This window comes from Actinia tenebrosa, unplaced genomic scaffold, assembly GCF_029948245.1.
Source record: "Actinia tenebrosa isolate PJP-AT-01 unplaced genomic scaffold, QUT_ActTen_1.0 PGA_scaffold4__44_contigs__length_22323623, whole genome shotgun sequence".
Classification (NCBI taxonomy): domain Eukaryota; kingdom Metazoa; phylum Cnidaria; class Anthozoa; order Actiniaria; family Actiniidae; genus Actinia; species Actinia tenebrosa.
In genome coordinates this window covers 7,529,706-7,550,626 of record NW_028292581.1, presented here as the reverse complement: position 1 = coordinate 7,550,626, position 20,921 = coordinate 7,529,706, and the positions used below count along the sequence as shown (strand labels likewise).

Below are 20,921 nucleotides of genomic sequence, written 5' to 3'. Positions count from 1 at the left end.
TATTTTCTTGAAGAAATTAAAGGCTGTTGTACAAGGCTAAAATCTTGTTATTCAGAAAGTTTAACTTGTTTGGAAGTGGAGATGAACCGATGAAAGTGGAATCAAAGTGTTAACCCAAAGCAAAAATTTTATTCGAAAATGAGGAATTAGGCCTTCATTTGCTTATTTCCCATACATTTTCTATAAAAAAGACTGACGAAGCTACAAACACAAATATTGCAACAAAACATCTTTGTACAATTGAAAATACCGCTTCAAACAAGCATTTTATCATAGTACATCAGTTCCTAACTGTTTAAAAAAGGTTTTGAGTGTTAACCTAAATCGAAAATTGGGATCCAAACTCATACGAAAGTCTAGTTTTTGGCGCTTTTTGCCATTATTGCTCATTATTGAAAAAATTTCCTCTTAGTATATAATGGTATATTAATATTTGGATTCCATGTATACAGTTTCGGAGTGATACCGGGCTACCTGCCTCATTTATTTTATTTTTCCTTCGTCTCTCCCATCACCAATAACTTAGTCATCAACATGTATCAGTATGACCTCTACAGACTGTTTTCTAAAGTCCAAAAGTATCGAATCCGTGGGTTATTTTGATTGCCAACCCCTAGTCTTGATCTGTCAACCTTTGTTACATCAGCTCGATCGATCTCTGGTTGGCATAGCCGCGCCTCTTTTGAATAAAGTATACATGTGGTTTTTTTTTCTAATGGGAGATTGAAAGAAGCCGCCCTCTAATAGCACGTTACAGTTTTCCTGGCAATAAGCGGTACTAAGCAGCTAAATGATCCGACTTCAAAGCCACAGGCTGTTAAAAAGTTTGTTGAGTTGTGAAGTAATGGAGAAGTAGGGAATTGCACTATACATTTATTTACATGTTTCTTGAAAAAAATAATTGATAATGTATACCAGAAAAACTGATTCTGATCTCGATAACAAGCAGCGATCCGCTCATCAGTCCATTATAGCGAAAACCGATCTGATTCAGAAGATACAACCGGCCAATCACAGGTCTCAAACCCTAATTGTCACAACGAATCAGAAAGGGCGTCTTGAGTTCAGATTCATCCCTTATTACAGTACCTTGTTACCATCCGTGTGATAATCTAGTAGAAGAAATCACGATGGCAAGCCACGCATCGACGAGCCATTAGCAGAGGCTGGTTGTCGTGAAGGTAAAGGTGAGAGGTTTATATGTTTAAATTCATTGTAAAGTCTTATCAACACACGTATCTAGCTCATAAAGAGAGTAGCTTCAAGGCAATTTAGCTTCGAAAATGATTATCAATTAAATAATGATTCACAACTCTCGATTCAGTACGAATTTCGCTCAAACTCGACTGTCTCGGCTTTTTCGGCTACCAGTTCCTTTAAGTTTTTTTTTAATATAGCGGTTCGATTAAGCGTTTCATCCTTATAAAATCTATCTCAATTTTAGTCCAGGGTCATAACGAGTTACGAGAATATGATCAAAGATCGCTTCTTTTGATGGCATCAGGAACCAAAATACACGGATATCAGTGTTTTTGCTTTGTATATCCGGAAAAAATGTGTCATTAATTTTGAAAAAGAATAACAAATCCAAACCATAGTCAAATTAAATTGAAACTTAGAAACTAATGAACAGAATATTTAGAAAAAATAAATGAATTTCTTCAACAAACAAATTAAAAACAAACAAAAAGTCTCGACATATATGACCCGTTGATTGCTATGATCTTTACAGACACTCCGACGTATATCAGTAGTTTTGATTGACGAGCAGAATAACGGATGTATTTTTGCTTTGTCCTAATAGAGTTGATAAACCTTCGTTAAATTAAAAAGGAAATACTTCAAAACATCAAAAAATACTCTTCAAATCAACATTTATAATGACTGAGTTGAATTACAGTCATTGTGTCTGAAGCCGAACATCGCCGATGTTTCAATGGCATAACGTTTTCTAGCTTTTAACCCATTTTATGTGCAGTGTTTAATTTATATTGAACTGGGATTTATTTGGGAAGGACACAAAATGTTTTCAGTAGAAAATAAAAATAATTGATGGCAAATATCCAAGGGGTTCGCACATCGACTCTTTACGCGGTGTTTCTACAAAAACCTATTTCAAAAAACGTTGTCATCGCCAAAGGCAATAGGCGATAGATCATTCCGAGACGGAAATGGTCAGTCGTCGACTACAAACAACATTGAATCAGTCTCATCACTAAGGTCCATCTTCTTACCGTGAATAAGAAGCAGAAACACAAATTATTAACACAAGCTAGTCTTGGATCTTGGTATGACCTATCTCCTATCGCTTTTTCTCCTATCTCCTATTGCCTATCGTCTTTGGCGATGACAACGTTTTTTGAAATAGCTGTATAATATCTGAATTTACTTTTTTTCCAGTTTGTGTTCGTGTTGAAATCATGCAGTCATTTATTAATGGTTTATTGTGTAATTCCTTGAACAATCATTCGACGTTTTTTTAAATCATGCTATGATTCCTGCTGCTGTTCGTAAACATCCTTTCACCACCAAGTTTCTTTTTTGAACGCTCATTTGCATCTGATTAAGATCTACTGAATATAATTTCGTGGTGTCGTTTACTCAACTTGAGCATGACGTTAAATCTTCGCTAAACAACTAAACAATGGAACACAATTTAAAATTTACATCCATAATCATTTTGAGTATAAATCGAATGAGTCAAAACTATTATACTTATGGTAGCGTATCAAGTCTCCAAGGCTTGAGAACGAACACGCGCCTGTTTTAACTCCAACACTCCCGATAAATCCACAGGAAAAAGCTTGGGAACGAACACGCGCGCGATTTGGCGCCAACATTCCCGCCAAATCCACAGGAATTCCAACAAAATTATTAGACCAGTAGCGTACTGAGTCCCAACAAAGCTTGGGAACGAACACGCGCGTGATTTGGCGCCAACATTCCCGCCAAATCCACAGCCTTGAACACCATCACTATAACATACAGATAGGATAGAGAATCAGCTTTAAAATCTGGGGTTCTCTATCTCAACACGCAATGGTTTATCAGAATGAATTCTCACATTAAATTTTTTTTTTTGAATACTCCAGTTCTTTTTGTTCAGCCTTAGTCTCGTGTGCGTTAAAATATTTAGCTATTCAACCAAAACCCGTGTATGACGGCTAGTTTAGGAACTAGTTTGGACTGCGTCGGTGTTTTTTAGTTGAATCAAATGTGTCGTAGAAGATAATTTTATCACCGTAGATACGACTAAAGATTGTAGAGTGACGTTTCGGACGTTAGTCCTTCGTCGGAGTCATTCCGAAACGTCAGTCTACTATCTTTCGTACCTACGGTGATAAAATTATCTACTACGACACATTTGATTCAAAACCCGTGGATTTTTATTCAAGTCGTATTCCGTATATATTTTTTAGAACATTCCTTATATTCCTTATATACTTCGGACCTTTCCGAACTCAGTTGTATACAATCTAGGCCAAGACTTAGAAAAGGCGTACTAGAAACTATGGGAGTATTAAAAATCAAATGAATGTTGAACAAAATGGAAATATGAATTCATGGGAGGGGGGGTTGGGGGGAGTGAACTGCTACAGCGGACCTGGTCAGCTGTAGCTCATCAATCGGACAATGTATATATAAAAAACCTTTTGGCGTGTTTGTATTGGAGCGTTTCATATTTCTTCTTTTAAAACAATTAAAAACCTACTTCATGGCAGTACTCTATCACAACAACCTATCACCGACCCATAAAAGGCAAAACTGAAAACCGAAACGAGAAACAGGAGGAGCTTCAATATCAAATAAAATATTGTCTGAAGGGTAAAAAGTAATGGTTTTACCAGTAATGGCGCCGCTGTGGCAGTCTACCTATATCAGAAAAAGCCAACATAGTCTTTTAAGTAGGTCTTTAATGTTTTAAAAAAAGAAATATTACACGTTCCAATACTATGATAATAAACATTCAAACACGCCAAAAGGTTCTTGAATACAGTACTTAATTGTCCGATTGATGAGCTACAGCTGACGCTGCAAGCCGTCAAATTGCGGACTCCCCTGCTTGGTATCAATTGAAGGGCAAGAAAAAATTGTATTTTGATCTATAAGCCAATGTATAAGGTTTGTTTTTAGAGATTTATCTGTATGCAATACAATTCTTTTTCCTGGAAACCTTGCAATTGACAAATTTGCGCGTTATTTTGGACAATTTGAAGCATGCGTGTCGTAGGTATTACATCCCTGCATATTTAATTACACGTGCATGTAAAATAGATATCACCTCTCAGTCCCCTTCCTTCTGTGAAAATCTAGATGGTCTTATAAATGATGACAATTCTTTTGAGAATCGGTCGGCACGCGCACGCGAATAAGAAAAAGAAAAAATCGTCCGTGTTTTTCGATGGTAGTACTTGTAAGCCAGTGACTAACAAACCTCTACTAGTGTTTCCCCCTTTTCGTGATCTATTTGGAATTCAGAAGTGGATTTTTGCGGCGGAGGATACATGCGCAACGTAGTTCCAATAATACGTTGTTCGATATCTTACAACACACCACTTCATGACAGAACGCGTGATACTTCCAACGAATAACACAGTTCAATTCATCCGGTGTAGGTTACTTCATGTGCGCGGGAAATCATTAGCTAAATACCACGAACTATCCAAAATCCTACAAGCGCTCATGCCTCGAGGGCTGTGAGATGACCATCTCCGCCGCGGTTTATTTTTTACCGATGTATAACAATTACTATTAATATTAGAGGATCCTTGGATATATTTAATTACGCACTTGCGGCATGGGCAAGCAAAACACTTGCTAATGAACACCCTGTCATAACTAAAAGTATGGGTTCAAAAACTGGATTATTGGAATGAGGTCGAAAGAGAGTTGTCAATTCAACGAAGCGCAAACACACACAAACACACACACACACACACACATATATATAGAATTCGAACTCAATACGGGTGTTCCTTGCGAAGTTTTCGATGCTTCATACGAATTTATCGATTGAGAGATTTTCAGTAAACGTGTAGAGTTACTTTACTTAAAAAGCTTACAAATGCACAAGCCCAGATCAGAGAATACGGAATACGGAATACGGAAAGAGAACTAGAGAATCAGTAGCTTCTGTTAATTTCTATCTCCATAATAGAGCGAATACTGTATTACAGGGAAAAACTGGCAGCCAAACATTGAACGCATCGGCTAGTTAAGGCGGGTGATGTGGAAATATTAGTTATAAGGGCATGCCATGGAACTTCATCATCATCAGAGTCTGCCAAAGCTAAGTTGCTCAGCTAAGCCCGGCGTTCATGTGCACAGGCAATAGATATTGATCCAATCTAAATAACCTTGATCCACTCTAAAAGTGTAAGAGTCGTTTAAACCAGTAAAAGGGAGGCTCATGGACAGAAAGATACGTGGAAATCCTCACAGCTCAGCCCGTCGTTTTGTGGACCGGCCGCGTTTTAGGACTCTTTATTATCCATTCTAAGTAAAAAGCTTGAAACGAGTATGATCGAGATTTTTTAAGATCTCATTGACTACGTACATTAGCAAAAAGTAGTTAGAAAACTTTATTAGAAAGCTCATATTATAAAGTTAACGCTGATTCCAAAAATGAAAAGAAAATGGGTTGTTCCCAGCTCGTTCTCGAGATCGATATTGAATTTGAATATTACCAATATCATCTTGACAAGTTTTTGAAAGAGCAATGTGGGAAAAACGCCAAAAGAGGCTATTGAAGCTTGCCTGCCTAATCTATTACAAACAAAAATACGTGATTTTCAGTCTTTGGTATATTGAAATCAATACTTGATATTTTAAAATGCTAGTCATAAGTGTGATATGTTTGCTTTTTGTGAAACTCATTAACTTGAACCAAACATAACTGGGCGGCTATTTTGCCTTCGGTATGTATGTTTGTCAAGACTAATATATCCATGTAGTTGCCGATGACAAAAACAAACATGATTTGGTATCTGATGTCGCAGGATGTCAAAGGAACTCATAAAACATAAGAGTAACTTCAATTTAATCCTATCAATATTTACGTCTTTGTCAGATTTACATCGGTGGGACTAATACTGAGTTTTTGCTTCCATAATTACGCACTTGCTGAAAATTTCCCAGTAGTAAAGCACAGATAGAAGGAAAAAAAAAGGTATTGAAAAGACAAACAGATGTTAATGAAATATTGCAGTGGACACTCTAGAGCAGTGACGATATTTTGTCCAGTCTGCGTGTTTGACAGAATGAGAGCATGTGCAGTGAGCGGCATCGTTAACAGTACTAATGCTTCATAGTCCTATCGAAATATGACCAAAAAAGTCATCAGATCCGACCAGAGATAAGGAAATACAGAGAGCAGTTTAAGTCCCTTCTCTTTCAAGAGATTCCCCAAATCTCAGAAGTCAATTCTATTATCATAACACAACAGAATTTCTTTAAATATTGACTGCAAGAGCGAATCCGGGGGGATTGGGCGAATAGTCATCCCCCTTTGAAGTCTTAATAGGAATATATGATATAAGGAAAGAACTAAATAGGACGCTATGTGATGCTTTGTTTGAAACAACAAGAAAAAGCTCACTCGAAAAGTAGAAACATTCCCGCTTATATATCACTAAGTATAGAAGGTAAGTCTTAAAATCAAGTAAAAAAAGTAATTTGAAATTTGAAACAGAAATTTGGAATTTTTTATTAGAGTGGCTTTTCCAAGTTATCTGAAGTGCAAACTTGAGCAAAAAGTGTGCCAATACGATTATTTTTTATTGAGATTTCGTTTGACGGTTTGATATCACTTGCCATGGTTAATTTTGAACAATCAAAAGTTTATCATCAGACCCAAGAGATAAGCGAAACCTGACTTGAGGACAGTTTAAGCACCTTCTCTGTCAAGAAATTCCAAAATCTCACGTCAATTGCATGGTCTTTAATTTAAACCACGTAGTAGAGTAGAAATTCTTTAAAGATTGACAGACAATTGGCCTGCCAACTAGCAGGCAATACTTAGAAGCCACGCTGAACGTGTACGACCACAATAAAAGAAACTCTCACTCGAAAATAGAACCAGAATCATACGTCTTCCACTCCTATCACGAAACAAAATAGGTAAGTTTTAAATTCAAGTACATAACTGGAATGTGATTTAGATAAAGGTAGACATTCAGAGATTTTTTACTGGATTATGCAAAACACGTACAAAAAAAATGAAGTGCTTTGGTTTCGTGCTTTTTTGGAATCAAATCAATTATAAAAATCTTATCTATAAATAATATTATCATTGTTATTTCACGGTACTGACTAAAGACTAGCATCTGCCCGTGGTTTGTTTTTCCTTATTGGAAAGATTGTCTCTTATTAGTAAAATAAATGAAGTAATTTCTCAGTGGTTTTCTACATAATCACAAATAATAATTTATAGCTGAGATAAAATCAGTTTTAATTATAGAACAACCTGCACGATAGGCATGTACTGGTAATCTGTTTTTATCCTGGAGCAAGCCATAGCTGAAGCTGCCACGTTTCTTTTTCTTTTGATGCGTGTTTGATATCTTGTCGATGAGCCAACTCAGGAATTTAATAATACTGAGCCAACTCAGCCATTCCTCTCGAAATGTCAAGGAGGTAAGGAGGCAATATTTTATTGAATCACCTAGTAATTCAACCGATTGCTGCGGTGAATTAAGGAGCACTCGAAAGAGCCTCCGTGAAAGAGCTGTCATTGCTCGAGACAATTTGGAAACTTTGAAGTGGATTTTCAATATATTTGTATTTTTGGGGTACGCTATATATAGTATATGCAGTACAAACACTAAAGATCGATGTAACTGAAGAACCTATATATATATTTATAAAATATTTGTGATAAGCGCGCGCGTTGATTGGCTGGCTACCGTGATTATATCAGAGTAGAGAGAGACGAGCACTCAAAAATATTTTATAAAAGCAATATAAAACGGCTGCTTATGAAATTTTTATTCTGAATCATCTACGAGTCCAAATTAGACGTGGAATGGAATTTTTTTGATTATTTATTATCACCAAGGTATTAAAAGTTGCCTTGCCTTTGATGGATTTCAGGATCGATAAGGGTTATATATATATACGCGCGCGCTGATTGGCTGACTACCGTGTTTATATCTGAGGACAGAGACACGCTCGCGCGAAATCATTCAAAAATATTTCATAAAAGCGATATAAAACGTCTGCTTGTGTCTATATACTGTGATATAAACGCTCTGGGAGCTGTAGAGCACTCGAGAAGTTAAAGAAATACTCGGCTACGCATTGTGTTTCTCTCTCTTGTGTTTATATCCGCAGTGTATAGACACGCGCGCCGTTATATATTCCTAATATATACAGCGTTTTGCAGAAATTCTGTAAGTAAAATGAATATCAATATGGGTAATTTTCAATTTAGAAAACGTTTAAAGAAGATACTAGGTTAAATACAATATTTTCAGTGAAATATAATCATAGTGTACATTATAAGCATTAATACTAGAGTTGTGGCTAACTTTTGGTTGTAAGTCTACATATGGATATATCGATATACTTGGGATATTTTGGCGTGTTAAATACAAAAATTGAATTAGGAGGAAACTTAAATACCGTGTCAAAAGGTTGTGGCTAGGCTTTTGAATCGAGTGAGTCTACTCGCCAGAAACAAGATTCTTAGTTCAATTTCAGATTTAAAAAAAAAGTATATATATATACTATGCAAATTCGAAAATGCTTCTGTCACTAGCTATCAAAACATATTCATATTTGCTATCTAAACTGCTAAGTAATATACAGTCAATGTCATTAACGTTGTCCACCGAAAAAAGACATTTACACATTTACGCATTTGCACATTTAGACTAAAAGAAATATCACGTGTTTCCTCGAATGTTCTGGCATAAAACAAACGCTGAAATACCATTCTCCACCTTAAATCTTCACTAAATGTTCGGGCATTCTGGATTTTCGATTCACGAGTTGAATCTTACATTTAAAGTTCAGGCTGACGCACACGAAATGTGTAAAATGCGTAAATGTCTTTTTTCGGTGGACAACGTTAATGACATTGACTGTTTTTAAAGGATGATATATCAAAGTAATAAGAGCCTGTGGTTTTCAATAAGGTTAAGTTAGCCTCATGTTAATTATCACTGACCAGCTTTCTTATTGAGTGCATTCATTCTCTTCTATATATTTAATCATAAAGAAATAGGAAACGCGCGCGCGTGCTGTGTGTATTTTATAAAGCACGCGGGGATTGGCAGAACACATTTCAGTGTTAAGAGAAGCAGTGTTAAGAGAAGCACAACGCGTAGTGTTTTGCTAATTCCCAAGTGCTATAACTACGCACAGCACAGCAAGCAAATTTTTTTTTCATTTTATAAAATAGAAATTAGAGAAACTGTTATTTTGGGAACGAATGGCAAAGTTGAAGTGCGTGATTATCTAGAAGAGATACAGCTCAGCAGTTAATCTAGAAAATAACAGCACATATTCAAGTCCCACATGGATCAGCACAGGGCGAGCCGCCTTTAGTCACGTCCAAACACACCGTACGCCTGATAAAATCAATTTACTTCGTAAAATACACGATCCAAAACTTATATATATTAATAGTCACATACCGTATGTAGGGGGGAAAGACGGTATAGAGGCTTTGCACCGTCACGTGATGGCATCCATGACACTGAGGAGGCAGGAGGCAGGTCCAATTGAGTCTAGTCGAATCTGATTTACACGTAGCCTCCTTTGCAGCCGTTCTTAGGGTCGTCACGCAACGTTTCCCTCCCTAAGAACGGCTGCAAAGGAGGCTAATTTACACGAGAAAGGATTCAGTTTCTCAGGAAGAAATACACTACTGTTACGTCCTCCTGTTATGGCTGCCATCACGTGTTGGTGCAAAGCCTCTATTGCACTAGTTATATCGTCTCGATATTCGAAGAAACAGTAGCGTATTGAGCCGACAACCCAGAACTCACCGGGAGAACTCGTTTTGATTTCAATTTTAGTTCCAAAATTCATGTTCCTTTACTATATTAGACTATCGTGATCTAGCTGCGGCAGCCTTAAAGAATCCAATATACCATAAGATAAGATATTAAGTACTACAATGTGATAAGACTACCAAAGGTGATTGGTATTAATGGAGAATTTGAGCCATCAGTCAAGTTCAAAAATCGAAGATTTCTGGATCATTGGATAAAATTCCATATGAGGTAAAAGAATAGTGTTATATACATTAGCAGGCGAAATATTTAAATGCGTTATCCAAAGGGAAAGCCGTGATTTTCTAGACTAATTACCAGTGTTTCACATGGATTCAGACACTTGGCGGAAAACAATTCAAATCCTGGTTGTTTCGCAATCGATATTCTTTGGGTAATTGGTATGCTTAGCACGTTCTCTCCATGCCTCATTCCTCCTAGAGGGATTAATAAAAAATACCCAAAAGTTACAAACAAATTCTGGAGGTTTGGCTTGGCATTAAGCTAGCCTGCGATGAACGTACTGGCATCTGCAATGAACTATAGCATCCAATCAGGGGAGAGGGGTAGTAAGAGGATAGCGATACTCCTATTGCACTCTTACTGTCAAAATTTTTCACTATAGAAAATTAATGGAGTATAGTACATGAAGCCGGTAAGGAGCGTCGGCTTTGCGCAACCCTCTTTAACGCCGTCATGATTCATGCAATTAGACAGATTGTCGAACGAGGAACATTCTAAACAAAAGCAAGCGAAAGGAAGTCGGCTCTTGACACTTAAGACTAAATGTTACATATATTGGATATAAGTAACATGTCGTATATGTATGATCAAAGTAGAAGCACAAGACAACCGCCCAAGTTCGAAGTCTCGCTCGTGTCTGGTGCTTTGAAGAACCAATTTAAATATTCATTAAGCAATGAAAATCTAGTAATTTTTTTCATTGGGGGATACAAGTCAAGCCAAGTCACATTCGATAATAGTGGGTCATATCTGTATCTTTGGTATCATGATGAATGTGCCGTAGGGCAGAATTAGTGAGGAATGAGAAAATACATCAGCTCGGTAATAATAAGTATTGCTGCCAATATAGCTTTGTAATAGTCAAAGACTAGTAATTAGCCGTGTGTGTAAGACAATCTAGAGACATGACCAAACCACCACCAATAAGCACGTTTCTCAGACCAAGTTCATGACTGATCACTCAAGCACGTGCCTGTGATTATCAGTATGTTAACCGCAACGACTAGCTCTGGTCAATCTATAGCATAGTGTATATACAGCACTTGGCTTGGAATGTCAGGGTTTTGGCCGCACTTGACAGACACCTGAAAAAATTGGAATTTCTATTTTTCTTTTTAAGCAAGCAGATCCAGAGACGCATCAATAGAGCAAAAAAGGGCGGGAGAAAATAAGCAGATATTCATATACTCATAGACAAAACAATATAACACTCGTGATATCTTTACCTCAGATGCGACTCTGTTCGCCTTTTTCAATTGCTAAATGGATGTACGTCCGAAGGGATTGATTCCTGCAATTTGTCATAATAATGTTCTAATTTCATAGCGGTTTTCCCCTATGCAAGACATCTCAGCAGAGATTGCAATCTCGATAACGTGAGGATTTTCAGGTGGTGCTTGTCTCTCCTAATAGAGCGGTATGTCAATCTATTGAAGTTTCCTTTGAAACAAAACTACTTATCTAACAGCTAAAGGTATTATTATTAGTTAAACGTATGAATCTGCAAATGAAAAAGAAAAACTCTTTTCTAAAAAATATTCATCTTGCTAAATATTCCTCGTAGCGATCATTTGTATGTTGAGGACATGTTCAAGGTTCGGTTAAACTGTGCAAGATGGATGCTTTTGTCAGGCCGGATCCTGGACTCTGAGCGATATTCAGTTAAGGGGAAAATCTTGACGAAAATAAAAGTTGTTGTTCGTCAGAAATGCGATTTTATTTTGCCGTTTTTATTAATCTTTTTTTCAACATTTAAACCAATTTTTAACAATTTATAAATAGAGAATAAAAGAAAGCCGTTATTCAGAAATACGGTATTGTTTGCCATTATTATTTTTCCAACCAACAATGATTCGTGTTTAACTAGCTATTTCCTAAACATCGCGTGTGACATTGAAGACCATTTCAACACCTGAACCGAAGTACCATTCAAAATTCTGGGTTTTGTCTTCTTATTTTTTTTGATTATTTCTCCGAACAAATGATGTTGTTATCGTCGCACCTGCCCTTGAAACCTTTCATTTCTTTTGTCCGAGGTTTAGATGAAGAAAAAATTGTTTCACATTTGAAAAGATTCGCGGAATTCCATGATGGCATATAAAGTTAGTATTCAGTTGTTTCGTTATGAAAACAAAACAAACAAAAACACATTAACAAAATACCAGGGAGTAATTAGCTATGTAGTCGTTAGAAATAATAAAAACAAATCAAGTCTGGCACGTATATTTAATATTTTTTTCGTCTTTTTGTTAATTAGAAAATTCTTTCATATTCAAATAGACCATGTATGATTAATCTCTATATTGCTTTGTGGTTTTAATAACAGCAACAATCCATGAAATATCCCATTCTGTCTTATTAAGAAAAGCTGCTGCCTTATTGTATAATTTTTACTTTTTTCCAGATGATCTGGTTTTGGAAAAAATATCTTAACACTATGATTAGGGGCCGAGCATGCAATGATCAGGCATCGATGAAACTCTTTGAGTAAAAACACACGAAAGTACCTGCTGCCTTATTGTATAATTTTTACTTTTCTCCAGATGATCTGGTTTTGGAAAAATGTCTTAACACTATGATTAGGGGCCGAGCATGCAATGATGAAATTCTTTGAGTAAAAACACACGAAAGTACTTCTCTGAGGTTTTCCAGAAAACTATCAACAATAATTTTGACTTTGATCAGATGTGGAATACCAGCCAACATAATTCTGACGTCAAGCATTAAAAATTGATATCGTGCATTACTAAATACATTTGCCCGGCGTTGAATTGAAAAAAGAAAAAAAAATCATTACTTGTCTTACGTGCAAAGCATACATCAAATTCTAGAATTGACAAGCTATATTTCGCACGGCAGTGGTTAAGAGTCATAAAGGTGAGAGGATTTCATTTCTTAATTTTTCCAAAGTTAAATCTAGCTAAGTTCCTGATTGCAGAAATAACTTTAAGCCTCGCTCGTGATGTTTTTCTAGTTCGAATTGTTTAGTCTTTGAGCAACAGGACGCGCTAACGAACTTACAACACAACCTTCGTTTATTTTACTGCCCGAGAAAGAAAACCCATGCTTTTTGATTGCTTGAAAGACCAACTGCTTTTAGAGAGAGTCTCAACGCTAGCACAAGTACCTATATGAAGTAGCTTTACGCGTATATTACGTTTTCCTACGCGTTGCTCGACAGCTCGACAGACAAAACACTTATGAGCACGCTTCGATCGGAGATATTACCAGAAAGAATCAAAATTCTGTTTCACCACACTTTTTTCAAACAGAGAAACGACAGAAGGCTTAAGAAAAGCTACACATCATAAAAGGCAAAAATAACTGTCAATAGTTGGATAATTTGTTTTTCGAGATGTTATCTAACATTACCTAATGCAAATTATCGGTTTTTCATTTGAAGCTCAAAGTAATCGAATAGTGCTTTTAATAAGTTTTTGATTACTATAATGTATTCATATTCTATAGAAATATAAATGTTATCGAATATGGATTCAAGGAATGGTCAGACCGTACCATGACTTAGGCTAAAACTTTGTTGACAAATTTAGTAGGGGGAAGGACATCATTTTTCGGTGAAGTAAAAAAAGAAAGTTATAAGAAAGTTCGAAGAGAAGGACTAAATAGCAAAAAAGCTAGATAAGCTAAATAGCTAAATAGCATGAAAGAACGAGTGACAAAACAAGCGCAATGAATGAAAAATAGGAAGAAAAGAACGATTAAAGGACTGGCGAAGAAAGGAGGGATAAAACATCAATGCTGTGAGAATATCCAACATTTATTTTTTAATCTATATATTACCATAATTCAAGCGGGAACACTTTGAAAGGATTATTTCCACATATTATTATTTATTCCTCCACGTACTAGACAATAACAATATTTAATCACTTATGGGATGAAATAATTTGATAACTAGATGTTTCCGACAAAGAATATAACCAATCACTGGTCTGACCTTTGCGTTGATCGCGTCATAAACTATTGTAATACTGATATTAAAAAAGGCCTTTTTACCAGCAACCCACGAGCCACATTTAGGTTTCTCTTGTTAATCCAGGAATCAAATAAACCATTATAAAGGTGAAGAAAGTATACTGCGCTGAAGAAAACAATTGGTTGTTGATCAACACAGGGTTCGTGCTACTCCTTGAAATCCTTGAAAAGCCCTGGAATTCAAAACCCATTTTCAAGTGCACTTGAAAAGCACTTGAAAATAGCAATGTTGCTGGATACTCCTGAAATACTCCTTGAAAATGCAACTGTTACTTATTTATTATCAATAAATATCTACTGTAACATAATTTTTGTTGAAAATCCATTTATTACCTACGTGAATAAGGTTGTTATATGCTATTTTCCATCATTTTACGTCGATGACATGGCGCCTGAAAATAAAGTATGGTTCCTATGCATTGTTAGGAAGAAATTCACAAACAAAATCGATCCTTGATAATCATAATTTTGGACCTTGAAAAGTCCTTCAAAAGTCCTTGAAATTTGTGTCGGATAAGTAGCGCGAACCCTGTCAATAATATATGAGGTTTCATCACATTATCTGAATAAGGTGCTCGACATAGGGTTTTTCAATGGAGCGTTTGTTTGAGTGGTGGCTCGATCAGTTCATATCTTTTGTGCTCGCACGATAGGAATAAGCGGTGGAGCTGTCAACTCCTACTTGGGGGAAAAAGTTAGAAGTGATAATTCATTCGCGATTCGGTTTATGCGTTTATAAGACGGAGAAAAAAGATGAGAAGAGAAGAGAAGAGGCCGTACCAAGTTACAGTATCTCTTATTAGACCTTTTGATTAGAAAGGGAAACGTTGTTTTGCCATCGGGGACATTAGGAAACTTTTCGAAAGAAAGGAAAATATAATTAAGGAAAATCATGTAAGAAATTGAAAGAACAGGCTAAAATAAGCATTTTCCCCCTTGCTTATTAACTTCAGTTGTTGATTTTTAAACTGCTTCAAATATTAAACCCCAAATTAACCAGCCCTATTATTCAAAGCACGTACGGAAGCCAGTTCTCTAGATTTAATATCCAAATAAACTGTTCGTGTTGTTAACCATTAAATACTCAGTCTATGCTTGAAACTAATAAAACCTACATACAATAAAACCTTACAATTTTATCGCTGCAACTAGAAATGGCAAAACTTTGGAGCAGTCTTCAACCAACTGATACTAGATGTTCTATTTTGGGGAGTTTTTTTTGATAAAATTAGCCCTGGAAAGAAATTTCTGTATATTTAAGTTAAACAATTGATTAGACTAGCCAGTTGTATATTTATAGAAGAAACACTGCAATATTTTTGAAGGATTGAATAATATATGAGGGATCTGATCATACGAAACGTGACTGTCAGAGTTACCTTCAAGCTGCTAAATAAGTGCAAATTTCATCATTTTCCTTTCATTCCATTTCATTCTTTTTCGATCTTTTTCCTCCCTTTCTATTCCATTCCTTTCTTCTCCATTGTCTTCCTTTATTTCCAGTCTCTTCATGCTCTTACATTCTTTTTATTCCTTTCCTTTTCTCAGTATATTCTATTCCATTCCTTTCCTTTAATTCTCTCTCCATTCTTTCCCTTTCCTTCTTTTCTTTTCTTTTCTGTTTTTTACCCGTTACTCCTCTCTTTCCATCTGCCATTAACCAACATCTGTTCACATCAACTGTCATGCAACGTATAGGTGCAAAGCCTATATTGTCATCGCATGTCAAAGTGACAGCGTTTTGGGGGGAAATGACGACTTGAGATAATAATGGACTATTTGAATGTGTCAATACCTCGAAATTATAGACAACAAGGAATCGTGTTTATCAGATCATTTGACAGTATTCTATTCTCAGTATGGCTCGTCATCGACTACAGGACGCGCCACGGAACAAAACACTGAGCTAATACTTGCGCCTCGAGTGAATACATTTTTAAAATAGTGCTGTTATGTTATGATAGTGTCAGAAAGATTGATGGCTAATGATATACTGGCTGTTAGATTCTACCAAGTTTTGGTTTGATAATTATAAAAAAAGAACCGAAGATCCCATTCTCAAGGAAAACGAATATATTACTTTTTTTTTTCCTCTTTCTTCCAATTTTCTTTTTTCACAAAACAATTTCTCTAATGACTATATACCCATGGCCAAAAGAACAGTCTCTAGCTGTATATTTAACAAATACTACATCAGTTTTTTATGTGTCTGTCCTCTTATTGACGATAAATCCCGTCATCACATCGTCAAAGTAGTGTGGATCCGCATACAACTTTGACAATGTGACGACGACATTTATCGTCAATAAGAGGACAGACACATGAAAAACTGATGTCTAATTGTTTCTTACAATAACAAAAACGATAAAAACTTCTCTTTTTTAGCGATCAAAACAACCGACGGAAAGAGCGCGCGCTCGTTGGCGTCAGCTTTATCTGTCTGTCCTCTTATTGATGATAAAAAAATAACCAATCAGCGCGCGAGAAATTTGTAAGTCATTGTAAAAATTAAATTGACATTGATGCTGTTGTCGTTGTTATTTTCAAATTCCTAAACCGTTCTGTACTATAACCTATTTACTATATACCATAGTTTATATATGGCTTCTGATATGGCGTGTTTCCATTGGTTCTCTATCTCAGAATAATGTAACGTTATTAATCTTCATCTGTTTGTCATCCTCTTCGATGTCGTCGACGTTATATTTTTTCTCTTTCCTAAAATTTAAATTCGTACTGATAGGCTATCTTTACAATTGCTATTCTTACTCGTGTTGTTAAGTTATAGTATATCTTTAGAATACTGTTCACAATCAATTATTAATAATGGCATTGTCGCCAGTCTAATGTATTAATTGTCATTCAATTTTCCCCCGTTTATTTTCAGACTAGTGTCTCTGTGCTATATTCATAATTTCAAGTCCTCCGGCAACTCATAAACGACAATTTAAATTCGTGCCTAAAGAACTACTCATATATAACACTGAGAACCATCACGCCGGGTCTGTGCAGTTTCAAGGTGTACACGATCGAAACACGAAAATAATCAAAGTAGTGGAATCAGCTTACGAAGTTGAACCCAAGTGAGGTAAGCCACCAATTTACTAGTAACCTGAACTGAAGTTCAGTAGCAGCCCCAAGAAACGTTAATCAGAGTAGTAAAGGAAAAAAAAATCTTGATATATGTTTGAGTTGTTGATGACATAGCACTTGAAAACTTGAAATAAGTGAGTTATCTGATAAGATACCAGTAACTAGCCTCCAGACAAGACATCTTAAAGTGCTACTACGACGAAAATCGCTCAAACTTGGATTCAGCTGAAACTTTCTAAAAATACTCTTTAAATGTCTAATAATCACTGTATGAAGTGTTTTTTCGATATTCAGGACGAAAGTATGATATTTTTACGATTATTTTTTGGAGTCTGTGACGTCATACACTTAACATCAAACATTGCTACATATATTTCTTTGTATATAAATCCTTAATTTATTTTATTCTTATGAAGCCCAAAGGGTGGTACGTATCAGGACAAATACACGATAGCCTTCAGCCACTCAAGCGAGAATTTCGTTCATCCTAAGCATTTTGTTTTTCATTTTGAAAAAGGATTTACATATGTATGCTCCAAGAACTAGGCTCAGCTATTGATATTATAGAGTAAAATTAGACCTATTTAGAGAATAAACGATAATTTTGAATAAAAATTTGGACTAAGCGTAAAGACAGGACGAGAAATAAAAAAATCCAAAGGCTATTAAAATTCCAGAAGAAAATTTCAAAACATTCATTACTTTATCTGAAAACGTTTCGGCGATAATGTGTGGTGTGATCTATAATGCGCGTGCGCATAATCGCATGTGGCCTCCTTTCCAAGCCTCCTTAGGGGCTGCTAAATCGCATGCGACTTCGATAGTCGCTAGGTGCGGTCAACGTTCTTTCAATGTGTTCACCTTCGTGTTCTTACTCAGTCCGTTGAGATATTAATGGATTTGCACAAAATCAATTTTTTTTAATCCTAAAAGTTTTTAAATTTCGAGTTTCTTTTTCTCCAACTACCTACTTCCTTTTGAATATTATTGTTGTTGTTAAATTGATTGGAAGATTATTTTGAATTGCGACATTAGAATCGGATTCAAACAAATCACCTCGACCAAGCATCAGGTTAGTTATTTTACTTTCATAGGTATTTTTTTTGTAAAATTCTTAAAACTTTTCTTCAGATTGGTGAGCAAAAGGGGAAGATAAAGCCCGTACCCCGCCTCTTCATAGATATCATAAGTGATTTTTATGTCACTGAGGTGGACATTCTAAAACTAGTAAAAAATACTTCATATGACCAATTGTTTTTCCTCTTAAAATTTTGGGAAGGGTAAACTAGAAACCTCCGTGGGTTAATGGAACGTCATTCACTCTTAAAACATTTTCAGAAATTATAAGCATTTTTGGACTCTATTACTGATGACTTAGAAAACATTTGTGAAGAAAAAATCCTATACTCCATTCACGCCAAGGCTTAAACATGTTTTAAAGTGGTTTAACTAAAAAGGTTTGGAAAACTATCAACGAACACTGCACAATATTTGGTAAAATAATGCATGTAAGCTATCCTATGTCTTGCTCTGATAATATTTTAGAAAGCTTCATTATATTGTAGGTTTCTAGTTTCTCAATTTTTTTCCTAATGAAAACACAGTTTAACTAAACACGTTTATGTGTGAATGGGGTACTACTCTTTAAGCTCTTGTAAAATAAATTTAGCTCAATTTTTGTGAAGTTGAAACTTCTGTCATATTCAATTATGTATTGTTTATGCCATGAAGGCTTTAATGGTCTTCGACAAGGCTTTGGCTAAAACACACTGTACTTAGTACTTAGTACACTGTATCTAGTGATAAATGATTTTTTTAAAGAAGTGACAGTTGTTTTATCATGGGAAAGAAACATTCGGATAGAAGTACGAGTTGAACTAAAAAAAACACACACAAAAAAAAACACACACACACAGAAAATAATTGCTTTGCAATTGATAATAAAGGGTGGTAATATAATTGTTTTGGGCAGAGATTTTAATATCAATAAATTTTAAACAGCTTCATAATATATTATTAACTACTATCTTACTAGTGAATATCTAACAATTTGAATATCGGTGGAATAATAAGAGGCGCGAGTCTTCGAGTTTGGCACTGAAGTTGGTATACAACTAATTCAAAAACTTTGTCACCGCCAAAGGCGATAGTCAATAGGCGATAGGCGAAAAGCGATAGGATATATGTCATTCCAAGATCCAAGAATAGCTGGAATGACATGTGTTTCTGTTTATTATTCTCGTCAAGAGTATGGTCCTTCGTGCTGAGACTGATTATGTTCTTTGTATTTAAAGAAAACAATTCCATGTCAGAATGACCTATCCGCCTATCGCCTTTGGCAATGACAACGTTATTTTGAACTAAGTGTATTCTAAAATAGTAATGTTACATGAATGTTGACAGAGAATGCATGTTGATGATATTCAAAGACGTATCAAACTAGCGCGAGATACTAAGTTTCCAAGCAAACCCTATATCTATTTATATTCGGCCATTGTGAAAGGTTATCAATATTTGAAAATAAAAAAAAAACCAAATTCGTAGTTACGGATCGAAACGTCTGTTGTCAGAGACAAACAGTTCAAGAAATATTATGATTCCTGACTTCAATCATAGTATTGTTAGCATAAGTTCGAAAGGAGTAAAATACGTACTTCAAGAAACTAGACAAGCAGCATAGGCTTGTAAGCCGAGGCCACGTTTACATTTATATTTTTAACTTACCTAATGAAACGTATATTGAATAATCGTCTCGTTCGTGATTCAAAATTTGTATCACGAAATCTGTTTTGTGTGTGTGTGTGTGTTTTTTTTTGTGTGTGTGTGTTTTTCCCCCCGGTGTGTTAATCAAGTCCCGTTAGAGGGAGGGACAGAAGGAAGGGACAGGACGGAGAGACATTTAATATTGAAGTTTAGGGATAGATATATTTAAAAAAAAACAGCATTGGCTTTAATCTTACTTTCCCTAGAACTAACTTGGTCCTGAAATAGTTTTACTAATAGATTAATTTTTAAATATAATTAGTTTGAGATTTGAGATTTTTCTTTTTCTTGTATAGGCGCCTCGTATGATTTGATTTTAATTAGGTGAATAAAATGCATTAGTATATCATTACTATTTTTATTACTCTTTAATTAGTTCTTAATTGTGTATACACTCAATTGAAGAATCGTTGTCGGGTTCAGAAACATAGAACATAAAAGCTGAGACCGAAACGGCACATGGGAAATGACATAATTATATTATAATTTATTCATTTGCGCCATCCATGCAGTCGGTTTAGAATGCCAAACGCGTATTAAAAACAGTGGATGATGTCACGGGTCGCCGGTCACAGCATGCATCTAATTAACGTACTTCCCATGTGCCACTTCGGTCTCAGCTTCTATGTTCTATGTTTCTGAACCCGACAACGATTCTTCAATTGCGTGTATATGGCGTGAGCACAACTGAAAGTTCAAGTGATTTTGCCGGACAACTAAACACATGCCGAAAATCCTTCGAGTGTTCACAGTGTTTTTTTCTTGCTGTGATTTTTTTTAGATTCATTCAAACCGTATGATGCCAGGTTTAAAAGTTATAAGAATACA

The 20,921-nt window shown here is 35.6% G+C and overlaps 1 protein-coding gene across 1 annotated transcript in view; it reads left to right on the top strand.

Moving 5' to 3' along the window:
• Positions 1-6,991: 6,991 nt before the first annotated feature.
• Positions 6,992-20,921, top strand: part of LOC116297367 (galanin receptor type 1) — a 43,102-nt gene continuing 29,172 nt past the window's right edge. The window contains exons 1-2 of the mRNA XM_031705583.2: positions 6,992-7,119; positions 17,125-17,325. The gene's annotated coding sequence lies outside the window, so the exon portion shown is untranslated. The remainder of the gene's footprint in view (positions 7,120-17,124; positions 17,326-20,921) is intronic.